Raw genomic sequence first — 13,279 nt, 5'->3', positions numbered from 1 at the left:
TATGAAAATCCAACAGTAAGGGCATTACCAGTCCAGGTGTTGACACTGGTCTTCATGGGAGACAGTTGCGAAGTCATTTAGAGTTGTGCCATGAGGACCAAGCCTGTCTTCTTTTCTAAGTTTTCTTTAGTTCACCTTTGCAGAAGACTCTTCAAAGCTGAGTGTGCAAACACGCTGGACGCTGAAATGTCAGCCTGAACAGCTTCCCTGTCCTGAGAAGCTGTCTTTGTACTGAAAAATAAAAAAAACAAACTAGACATCAATGGGGTCAAATATGGGCAACATGACACTTTACTGGTAAAAAAACGGTGAAAGAGGTGAAGAATATAAGGGCCATCTGCTGTCATGGAACAAAACCTGACCAGTGTTTTTGGCTGTTTTTTGGAATCAACCAAGTCACCCTGTAACTATTCAGACACTGCTGAGTCCCAGCGAAAACACACTGCTTGAAGAGACAGATATGGACTGTATATGGCCACACGCCACCCTGCACTGCAGGCTATGAAATGCACACAAATAAAAATCATACTGTTTAACTTTCCTCCTCTCTACATACTCCTGTGTATCTGCACATTCTGGCTGTAGGTTCTGTTCCTTGTTAGGAAAAACAGTGGCTGCACAGGCGACAGGCTTCTGGCTGCAGAAAAGCAGAGTACACACAATCAGATGCCATCCGCAGCTGAGGGGGAAGATTAAGCATGTTTGCATATGACCTAGGACATCTCAGCACCCTGAAGAGCCATGGCTGGCCAGGCACTTGTAATACATCACTAGCTCCTCCATTCATCACTTCCAGATTTATTCTTACTAGTCAGTAGCAATGCAGGAGGGGTGGGCTGTTTGGGTCCAGTAGGAGAGAAAACCAGGAAACAGGTGCTCATTCAAGCTAAAGACTAAACGGATGGCACAGTCTCAGAATGAATTATGGACTTCTACGTAATTGTCCTCTGCACAAGATTCCTCTGCAGCATTGGAGCCCTTCTGTTTGGTAACTGCCCTTGTGCCACTGCAGGAGTCCGGTTAACTCGCTAACCCCTGAGGCCTGGGAAAGGTGGCTGGGCTAAACAGTACAAGGCAGAAGTGCTACTTACAGGAGGCTCTGTGTGAAAGCAACTGTGTTGGAAAAGTCCCACTGTCCCATGTAAGGAGCTCAGGGGTACTCATACACAGGTACTGGAGGGTCTTGGAAGCACTAGCTGAAGCATAGGTATCTGCCTATTCCCCAGTCTCTTGCTGAGACTTTCACAGTGTCTTTAGATGTAAAGGAGAAAGGTAGTGTGGGTTGTCATGAAACTGCATTTCACAACCACTCCAAGCTGAGTGTTAATGCAATTTCAGACTACACAAACAAGCTGCCCCATGGGAAATTTACAAATATCCACTCTTGTCCACAGAAAGGTAGTAAAAGGCTCTTATAGGACTAGAGCCAAAATATCCCTCTGACTGCCCTCCTATTAGGCAGCCATTGAAATATAAGTATTATTTTTAGAAGTGAGAAAGAGAGCAGCTAGTCTGTTAGGAGAGGAAAACAAAAATGCTGTTTGGCCCAGTACGGCAACTCCAGTAAAAGCTCTTTGGAAGAAGACACAAAATAGGGAAAAAAAAGCCCAGAGGCATCTTCTCTAAATACTGCTATATTTTGTTTTGAAATTACAGTGTATAGAAAACACAAATACACTGAAATCACATGTCTCGTTGTGGACATATGTCTCATTGTGTGTGCTGAAAAGGCTGGAACTTAGTGCAAGAAAAAAAGAGGAGTGGAAATTTGAAAACAGTTGCATTAGATTATCTTGAGGAACTTACTTTTGCGTTATTATTAATAAAGTCTTCTGGGATATTTATTTCTGGCTATCACAGAAAGCACATGAGAACTGGGATTATGAAACAATCTGCACTGTCTCTTTGCATTGAATGAGCTTGACTTCTTTTTATTTTGTACTTATTCACTTTTTATCAGGTGAATTTGGACTATTCATTAGTACAAAACATGCTGGTGAAATAAAGATTTCTCATAGTCCTCTGATTGTATGTGTGTTTAAATTGATACGCTTTATGCATTGATTTACTGACTTTTCCCACCTTTGCCAGCATTTTGACTTGTGTTAATTACATCCGGGTTCTGCTACCGATCCTCAGCAAAAATGAGGATCATGAGAAGAAGTGTTCCTCATGTAAAGCCCTACAAGGTGAATTGTGGTGGCAGGTTCTGGCAAAAACTACGTCATTACCAGCAGATCTATGTTTTGGCAAGCACACTGCAGAATGACCAGCTATTCCAAAACAATGGGAAACAGACATCTGTACTTCTAGTGACCCACCTATCAGTCCCTTCTTGGGAGGCAAAATTTGTAGTAAAATCTTCCAGTAAAATCTGGTTTCTAGTTTTACAAGTGTTTCTTCACAACTCATGAAATAAACACCAATATAACCAGACTTCCAGAACCTGTACACGCCTCAAGACTTGAGAAATTAATCTGTTTTATCCATTCAAATGATTTGTTAACTTTGAAACATAATTATAGTGATTTCTAATATTTATGTTAATTTCCCTTTTTTCCCCCTCTAATATCAGGATAACTGATTTCTTCTTACAATAGCTGCCAACTTCACTACTCACAAGGAAATAAAATGTCACACTTGCACATGTGTTCCCCACTGTTCTAGCTTTGGGAAACAGTTATCTATTTTCAAAACCAAAATTAGAGTCATTCCAAAAGAGAAAAACTTGAAGATAATTTTGTAGTAATTTGATGAAAACTTCCACTAAACCCACATAATCTTAATTTCTTGCACTTCTCCATCAGTAGTGTCTGGTGACATGAGTCATATGCTAGAAGAATCACAATCTTGGCTGCAGAACTAAGATCCAGTCCATGGCAGACTTTGTAAAAGGTTTCACTTCTTTAATTTTAAATGGCAAATGTCTAACCCTTTTCTTGGTGAACCCGTATACCAGAGGTTCTTCACACATTTTATGTTCTTCAGGGTAGAGGCTCCAGTAGTAAAAATTAGTGATTTTCTTTTCCATTTTAAATTGCTTTTTGTAATTTGACATTTGAGGGCCTGGAAATTTGGTGTACTGCTGCTGACTTGACTAGATTTAATCCTGATGAATAAGGATGTAAAAGCAGAATTAGTCTACATACTAATGATGATAAAATATCCAAAACAGTTAGTAGTATTTATCTAATGGAAAGTCCTAACTGTCAATGCAACAATACTTATCAGCCTTTCAGTTTGTGTTATGAATTGTTGTTATGTCATCTATTACAATGTATTTAATCATCTGCCCCGATCAATTTTTTCTTGTGAGAGTGTTAATAGGTAACTAATCTCTTTCTATCTTGGTTACTACTCCAACAGACCCAGTTCAGCCTTTATTTATCACTGAAACTGTGTCGAAAGCAGCTTATTTCTGGTACCATCCTCAAATTTAAAATTTCATTATATTTATTCCGTGCAATATCAAGCCACATGATTCTGTGCTCAAGTGGACAGACTATCAACTGTGCTGATGTGAATTTTTTGATACTAGGCTTTGAAGAAGCTGTTAAATACACTTTTGCATTATAAGACTCTCCCTGGTGAGATCTTCAATTGTTGAGGGTAACTGGATGTACAGGAGACAAACTTCAGTCAGTTTTGGGTCTGATCCTCTTTGAACATAAAAAGATTATATTTCTTAGATTCTGTTTCACTAGAGTGACTTTTAAGTTGCTAATGGCCAAAATGCCAGTATCTGCTAGTACAAATTCCCTAGTTTCTGAAGAACATAATTTCCTTGTTGAAATTACAGCTTATCCTTAAGCTTATTTTAATAATGAACACATAGCAATACAATCACACATATAGCTTGCTTCTGTTAGTTCTGACATTTGTTTAAAAAACACAAAACCTTTTTATTTGTTTTTACCAATTTTAAGATTTTCCAAGGGAGTGAGGAGATTCTTGATCCTGACTGAGATACAAATAAAAAATATAACTTACTTAGTGTCATTTCATCTATAATTTTCACACAGCAACAAAAAATTTAAAATGTTTTACATAAAGAGAGAAATTTACAGCTTTGCTTTAGAATAGATATTTACCGTATTTTACATAAAAGAAACCCCAAACCTTACTAAAAGAAATAGGATCAATAGCATAAATGCCCTAATTTCAAGGGACTCAACAAGTTATCCCCAAAATAGGCAATGAAAAATTAAATAATCTTTTTGAAGTTACAACAATAGTAGCAAAAATCAGCTAGAATGTACATTTTTCTTACATCTCTGTTTGTTAACTTTTAGGGAAACATGTTCTGCTGTACATTTCATTACTAACTTCTAACAATATTACAGTGTTATGAGGTTTACAGCATTAGAGGGACTTTGCAGAAAGTAGCTAGGTATTATTTTGTTATGTGGGCACACATTATCTACTTGGTACTCTCATTGGATAAATAAAATAAATAGGGCCTGTCAATGTACTTTTAAAGTTCAAAGACTTTTTCCTGAAAGATTAGCCGGAATGTGCATTATTTCGTACTTCAGTCAGCCACCTTTCAGATATATAAATTATAAACATGATGCAGACTTCAGTCAGCAGAACACTCAGTAAAATTCTCAGTATTTCTGAGATTTAAATATTTTTATGATTAAAGTAAGCATTTAAGTATTGGTAATATAGACTCAACAATTCCAGCCATATGATGAAAGATCTCGAGTTACATCCAAATGTCCTATTTGTTGATTTTTGTACATCCCAGTAATTTGGCTGAATAAGCCTACATATGCATTTGAATCACACCACATTCATCTCTCCCTCTTGACTATAGCAATTCGAATTTTTGCATATTTTTAGCATGTGGTTCACCAATTCATGTTACTTTTTCCTATTAACCAGGCAGGAAACAATGCCAGAGAAAGTCACTGTGAGAGGTTAGATTGAATCTGCTTTGTGACAGAATAAATGTTACTAAACCACATTATTTCAAGACTTAAAATCTGACAAAGAGCATCACAGAGGTGCCAAGAAGAACATTATACACTTCTCAACAATGCACAGGTCAGTCAAAAGTACTGCTGGTGCTATAAGCTCCTTAGCTGAGCCTTACTTCAGCAAGAGGTGGAGGCAGACCTTTGGCTATCAGCTTGGCTGATGCCATCCATGTCTGCATGAGCTATAAGTCCCTGAGAAGCACCCTCAGATGGCACCTGGGAGATGCACAAATCCTCCAGCTCACTCTAAGCAAGACAGGTGCTGCAAGTGTCTGATAGGTGCCACAAGGAAACACATATGACACCAGAGCACTGGTTATCATGGGAATGGTCCTTCAAGGTGATAGCCTCTTGCTCCTGCCACCAGCTTGGCCCTAGCTGGGCAGAACATCTCTCTGCAGAGCAGCACTGGGCAGCTCAAAAATCCCTTTAGCTGACTGTGCCAAAGTTTGATACAGTCAGCTGGTGGTGCAAATTTTTTTCTGACAAAATGAGCTGCAGTCTTCTTGTAACATCTCTAGGAAGACATGCAATGCATGGTGAGTGATTTCATATCTGGAGTTGCTGTCTCTGCTCCTGGCATGCTGCAGTTTCAACACACAGGTGTGTGAAACGGATGGACTGGCATCTCTGCAACAGACCACCAGGTCCTGTGGCCTGCCAAGAGACAATTATTTCCCCTGGCTTTCTCAATTGGCTGGGATAGCAGAGCTGTATGCAAATAGTTGCAGATCCCTGCTTGGACACATACAATTAGTAATTTCTGATGTGGCATTGTAAAGGACTGTTGACAAATAAACAGTATTTTTGCTGGAATACTCACAAATTCCACGTGTTGAGCTTCAGCTACTCTGAGTGGTGTGAGAAAGACTAGTAAATTTGCAGCTGTACAAGAGAGTCCAGCTCCAATTCTAATACACATGACTTGAGAAAACACATTTATCTCCCATGTTTAGGAGGCGATCTGTCCAAAACATATTCCCAGTTTATCTAAACACTGTTGAGGCACTGTACTGCTTATATCGCATGTTAGCAACTACAATAAATCCAACTGTTGCTAAAATTATTCTTGCTGGCACTTGTACTGGTGGCATTTAATAGCTTGATTAGCACTAAACCATACAAAACTTTTGCCAATGTTTTTACAGTGAAAAAGAATTCACTCTGGGATATCCTGATACTATATATTGCTAGGCAATAGGTAAAAGTAAGTCTGTTTTGTTAGGTCAAAATTCAGAACGCTGTAACTTCATTTTCTGTGTTATGAGGAAGATATAAAAGATACATATAAAGTATGTTACTTTGCACAGGTTTTTAAATGTATTTTTATTTTTCCTGTAACATGCACATGGATGCAATAAGAAAGCTTCTGTTGCTTTAAAGAGTTATACATTTAATTTTAGATAAATTATTTATTTATATGCATAGGCACATTTTCATTTGCACTCATAATGACACAAAAATCACCTTCTATAAACAAATGCCAAAGGACCACACATTAGCAATAGGTCTGAGTAGAAATTACAATCTATTTTGTTAGAAAATGTACTTATTTTTTATGTAGCCTGGAATGTAGATATTTGACTTTTAAAAGCAACTCCTGGCGATGGTTTCACAGCTCTTAACTTTTTCTAGTAAAAATTACTTTGGAATGTGCAGATTTGTCATTAATTGGAAGCTATAGCAACTTGACACAAAATTCAGTACCTTCAAACCTCGGTCAGGAAGTAATAATATCCAGTAGATTTTGCTACGTGCATTTATCTAGTTTATATTTTAAATTGTTATGGCAAAGTCTTACAATATTACACTTGTTCTCTACAGATTTTACAGTTACAGAGTTTGTACCTTTTTTTTCCTATCCCTCTAACTTTGTAACTTTTATTTTATTCCTCTTGCGTGTTCAACAGACTAGGCCCCTGCCATCGCTCATAGCCTGGTTCCATACGGATAAACAAAATTGCCAAAAACATTTTCAAAATGACTGGTTTCAGTCTACTTTAACTAAATCTTTTTAAGTAATGCAAAGTCCTCTTTACTGAATTTTATTTTCTGTGGACAGTTTAAATTTAGAGAAATTAGAAATGGAGGAATGGGGTTCATTGTCAATTTGCTGACTGACAGGGTCTAACCACATTTATGTCAGCAGCTTAATTCTGCTGCCGTGTTTGGTTTTGTCTGCCATTAGAATAAGGCTTTTCTACATGGAGATCCTCCAGAAAAGAGTGAAATTAATGCTTTATTTCACCTGAGGTTAATCCCACTGTAAGGCATTTATTGCATTCCTGTGTAGATGCTTTAATTTGGAAGTCACATGGCTTTAGTTCAGTAGAGCTGAAATCTCTTAGGGATTACACTATAGTAATGGTTGCTTTCCTTCTGAATGAGAGATTCCTTATGGAGCCTTAATAGTCTGTAACATGCATATTGCCTTCACTCCTTTGGCTAATTTGTTCTACCTCCTCAAACAAAGTAGTCATCAATGTATTACAAATTATACTTCAATATCAACATTATTATTGTGGTAACTGACTGCTTCTCATTTGGAGTAAGCATGTTAATAGCAAGTATCGGGAAAAAAAAATAAACAAGCCTGCTAAAGCAGTAATTGCGTGTGTGTCATGAAAGTGGGATATTTGTCTTCTCATAAGTACCATGGAGTTTGAATTATCTGCTGGCTTGCGATAGCCTATGAAAGCTATAGATAAGAAATGTGGGAAATAATCACCACCTGTTTCTCGTTATAGTTTTAAACAATAGCTTCTATCTGTATGCGGCAACCAGGTAAAATTGTATGCAGGGATTGTTCTGAACCACTGAAAAATAAAAGTTTATGAAATGGGGAAAAAAATAAAACAATATAATTTTTTTATAGAGCAGAGAGACGTGGATCATATTTTATTGCTAAGAAAGATAACAGGAATAATCATCAGGTGAAATATTGCATCATATGCTAAAAACAAATGTTTTCTTTTTGTTATTTCTAGTGCCTGCTTTTGCATTTGGAACCTATGTAGTGTCTAGCTTTATTCCTTTCACAGGAATTCAAACACATCTACAACCTATAATATAGCAAGAAAATCAAACATGATGGAAAGTGATTCCCATCATCATTGCCAACTTCTGTTTTCACAAGAGAAATTCAGGGAACTGTCAATTTCATCACAACTACTTCCTTAGCAAAATCTTGAGAAAATTCCTACATTTGTTCAAGGAAGGTAACCTTGCAGAATGTGTCCTGCTTGTGAACTTTGAGACTTAGTTTGGCAGCTGAGGAAGGGTCTGAAATAGTGATCCTGACCCCACTTGTACATCCCATTGGAACCAACAAGTAGCCCTTGCCAGTGCAATCTGACCCATATGATATACTGTGTTGTCTGCATGGACCAGGTTGGATTGTGTCAGACACTTGGTTAAAACCAGACCAGCTGGAAATGTAAGCACCATCCCTAAGGCCCACTTGATACCATTTGTGCTAATCCATCTGAAACAACAACATCTGTTCACAGGAGCCACAAGTGCACCTAACACCTCAGAAAGTGATTTCAGCTAAGGAATGCTGTTGGGTTTGAAGTATTATTATTAGTTTTTTGCTACTCTGCACTGAAGTCTACACACTCACTCTCTGAGTAGTGCTGAGAATTTACTATTTTGGGTAATACAAGGAAAATCTGTGACCCTTAAAGACATACCAGACCAGGTGTGGATTACTTTCTTTCTATGACCTGTTGCAAGGTGCTAATCTCAGTAAATGACTATGCGTTTCCTCTAGATTTGTGTTAACCCAGTAGGTGAAAGCACCATACCAGAGACCATCAAGTCAGATACTGATACTGAGTTCAACCTTTTCATGTGCTTCAGAAGAAAAGCAAGATTGCTATTTCTTAAAGGTCTCCATGCAAACCATGTAGCATTTTGTTTAGAATGTGTACTCATTATGGAGAACACTGTTTTCTGTCTTCAGAGGAAATGGTATTTGCTATGCAAGGACCACATATGTTTTAGGCCTTCTTGGACAAATAATTATTTGCTATTTAGTAACTGCATTCAACTACAGAGAGAGAAAAACTGAAAATGCTGTAACCTGACTCTACAATATGTAAATCTATTTACCTGCAGGCTCCAGAATGCTGTGTTTTTCTCTGCTACAAGCATAAAAGTCACTAAGCAACAGTTAACACACATATATTGTTTTCGTCTGTTGCAGAGGTACATATTTGCTGCTACAGCCACGGACTACTATTAGTTTCTTTGTGACATGACCACATGGTCTCAAAAAAATAACAAAAAAAACCCCGCGGAAAACAGTAGGAGGAAGAGGACATTGTTGTTAGGTGTAATTATTTGTGCCTTTGAAGATACTGTTGATGGGAGTGAAACTCAAGTGAATTAAGAATGAACCACAATAGAAAGGAAAAATACAAGAACAGAATATATTCCCTAAAGGGACCATATAAGAATAACAATACTTGAATTGTTCAAATGATGGGAATGTCTACAGGGTAAATCTAGACCAGGATCCTATTGTTTCAGGCAGTGTACAGACATATGGTAAACGCAAGCCTTTGTCCAAAAGAATTTGAAATTATATAGAAGAGAATAATACGGGTGGAAAAATACAGAACCTATTTTTCCTGTTAGAAATAACAAAGGTTGGACCTAGCATAATCCATTGTGTATGCAGTTTGCTGTGGGTTCTTTGTCAGAGTTAGGGGCTAAAACTAGATTCCCAGTCCTCTACTGCCTTGACTGGAAGACATTTCACACATTTTGCACTGCTAGCACTGCTTTTAAGCACTGTTCTTTACCCAGATATTTATTTTATTGGCTCACTAATGAAAGGTTACATCAGGTTCAGTGATGCACCAACAGTCCCACAAAAAAGACCTTCAGTTAAACATCTGAACATCCTCAGTCCAGCAACATATCTCTGCAATGCACACACACTTATACAGGGTTACATGAAATTAGATGTGTTTGCTGAAGATTTTTAAAGGAAAGTTTAAAGGACTTAGTGATAGATTTCAATAAGACTGCCTTTCAGCCTGTTTACCAGTTTCCCATCTTCTCTTGGTATAAGTGATCTGCATCCCCACATTAAATCCATCCTTGAAGCAACAAACACCCACCAACTTTGTCACAGAAAAGCCAGAGTGAAATGACTGCATTTTCCAAACCTAAACCACCTCAGAAAAGCTCTAATTGTCAAGATACCCCCCTTACTATTAAGGGACTGCAGGGAGAGGTCAGCTCAGAAACCACATACAGCTCTTGCCAAAAGTGATGATGACACCAGAATAGGAAGGCTGCTCTTCATTTCAGGTCAGCACAAGGCAGGATGGCAGCCTTACCTGCTCTGGCTGGTCAGTGGCTGGGGACTAGGCTATACTCTGGAAAATATGTCATTCACTTCCAGAAAAGGATAGGCAGGTGTCTTTTTCTCCCAAGAAGGGGTCACTATTGCAGTTTATGAAGGTCTGGAGACTCTCACTCTTTAACCAAGAACCATTCTGGTGTAGGACACAATAGTGAGAGTCTGACCTGAGCACCAGAAGAGACTGTGGTGAGTAGTACCAGGATTGCTCCCACAAAACAGAATTGATATTGGCTGCTGGAGGCAGTAGCAAAGAGTTGGTAGTAAGAAGAGTGCATGAAACTGCCCAAGGAGGAGTAAATGATCTTTAAAGGAACTTGGACATCCTTAAGATCAGATTAGAAACAGTAGAGTGACACTGGAACAATTTACTTTGGAAAAAGAAGTCCCATGCAAGTATTTCTGAGCTTTTTATGTGTGTTTTTTTTTTTTTTTCTTCCTTTTGTTTTGTTGTTCTCATTCCAGTTTATTATTCGTTCAGCTCAGTTTGCTTCTGGTTCACTTAGTTTTGACATATGACTAAACAAAATTGCCAAGGGCACATAGATGATGGATGATACAATGATGGCAGACTTATTTTCATTCCAGTTCTAAATTCTTCTAGATAGGACATTTTTCTTTCCAAGTTCCATCTACTGAATGCATGAAAGTGGTGAAGTTTCTTACCTTTACTGTGGTGTGTTTGTTCTTCTTAACCTTTTGTATTGTTGAACTGAGCTTGGAGAGATGTTTGGGGAAAGGCAAGGTAACGGATTCAAATTGTACCTGGGTTTCAGGAACAGCTTTAGGATCAGATAATTCAGATTTTTTTTTTTTTTCCTGAGAGGTGAGGATAAAAAAATACTTTCACTAGGAAATTCCAGATATAAGAAATCTGACCTATTTTCACCACATAATTACTAATCTGTGACACAGATGTTAACAGCCATTTAGGAATAGATACTACTATGTGGAAAAGTCTGCTTGGCATGCATACGAGGTCTGCAATGTCTAGACAAGACCATGAATTGAAGTGGGCATGAACATAAAGAAATAAATGGGATGAATGTTTGATTTTTGGCTAGTGAATAGCATAGAGTACTTAGTAATTTTACTGCGTAGGGTAAATTATCAAAATAGTAATTTCTGGGTATTTTATCTGTTGTTTCTGTTGTTTTTTCTTTTCCTTTGTTTTCCCCAAAAGCAATGGTAACATAGTGGCAGAGGTAGATATAAATGCTATTTAGTGAGATTCAGACCTTCAACTTAAAAAAAACCCCAGAATTTTTATAATGGTCCTAATTTCTCTGTTTCCCAAGTACTTGGCAAATCAGTATCATGGTGCTGCAATTTCCAGAAATATGCAGGCTGAAAAAAGTTTTTGTTGAGCAGGAATAAGAAGCTGTTTCAAGAGGGACCGGCACTTCTAGTGTCTTTTCACACAGTCCTCATTACTTCACACCAGCAGTTCCACTCTTCCAGGCTCCAAACTGAAAACCACAACCTTTTGGAAAATCTTTTCATATATTGTTTCTAAAGCAGCCCAAGCAATCAGTTCCTGTAGTGCTGCACAGTGTTGTCTCGATTAACTCCTTACAGATATTTCAAGATAATTGCATAAACAAAAAGGCAGAGATGAAAGATAGTCAGACAATCTAGTCTGATCTCAGTAGATCAGCTCTAAATAACAGAGGTTAAGGTTAAAACGTGCAATGCAGTACTGTGATAAAGGTATCCAAGATAGCTCAGAATGCATACTAAACATAATAGTTTGTATCCAAGAAGTGCAGATTTCTTACTACAAAGTGAAAACGTGCCTTGAACTCTAAAGAAGAAATATCGCTCTTTGTAAATATTTTCTTGCATGACCTTGACAACATGACTTCTTCTCACTTCTCTTGGACCTAATTGTTTTCTTACTGTAATTGTTTGAGGGAAATCCTTTGCCTAACTCTTCCAGGAGGCCTAGACTGGATCTTTCCCTGTGGTCTACTAAAGCACATTTCATTCCAGAGCAGAAAGGAAAGGTATCCTTCAAAGTTGATTTCTAGTCCCTGTATCTCTTTGAGTGTTTTAATGGGCATGTCTGATATAATGCAAAGGCCAATAAACATATTTTCTGTACCTTTTTTTGTTCACTCTAAAACCTCCCAGAGAAGTATAGAATATATTTACTACTATTTGTAGAATAAATTGTGCCAGCCACCTCTTCACTCAAGAAAAATTTAGTCCACGTCCTTTTAGAAAGCAAAACATAAGGAAAGCATAACCAGAATTTGAACAGGATACATTTTGAAAGCAAAGTTAGATGAGAGCTATAAAGCATCAGGATTGCTGCTGCATTTTGCTTACAGAGCACTTGTGTTTCACAGATGGGTTAGTGTTTATTTGACTTCTTCATCTGTGACTAAAGGCCCTTTCCTAATATGTGTATTTCCAACCTGCTGCAAAGATTTGATTAATTAACTGATTTCAGTGGGGTCCCATGCGGACTCTTTATGACCAGAGGTACAAATTCTCAAAACAGATATCCATATAGTGTTAGTAGCTTCAACTACATATTTGGTGTCTTGTCTCTATCAATTTTATGACTCAAAAATGTCCTGAACAACTTGATCTAGCTGGAGCTGGTTTGAGCTGAGGATTGAACTGTGTGAACTCCAGAAGTCCCTCACAACTCACAATATTCCATTTTATGATATTCTCATTATACTTCAATGAATCAGCCAACACTAACCTAGAACATCATCCTCTGTCATACTTTTTTTTGCTAAGAACAGCTGACTCACTCCTCTCTTCAACCCACAAGTATATTTAATCTGAGAATCAGTGTGTCTCTTTAAGCAAGAGACTCTCTTGCTTAAAGAAAGCAGCACTGAAAATTCAAACCAAAATATTCAGCTTACTGATGTACATCCATTCCTGAAAGTATTCAAGAACAGAG

This window comes from Columba livia, chromosome Z, assembly GCF_036013475.1.
Source record: "Columba livia isolate bColLiv1 breed racing homer chromosome Z, bColLiv1.pat.W.v2, whole genome shotgun sequence".
Lineage (NCBI taxonomy): Eukaryota > Metazoa > Chordata > Aves > Columbiformes > Columbidae > Columba > Columba livia.
This window is presented reverse-complemented; position numbering follows the sequence as displayed.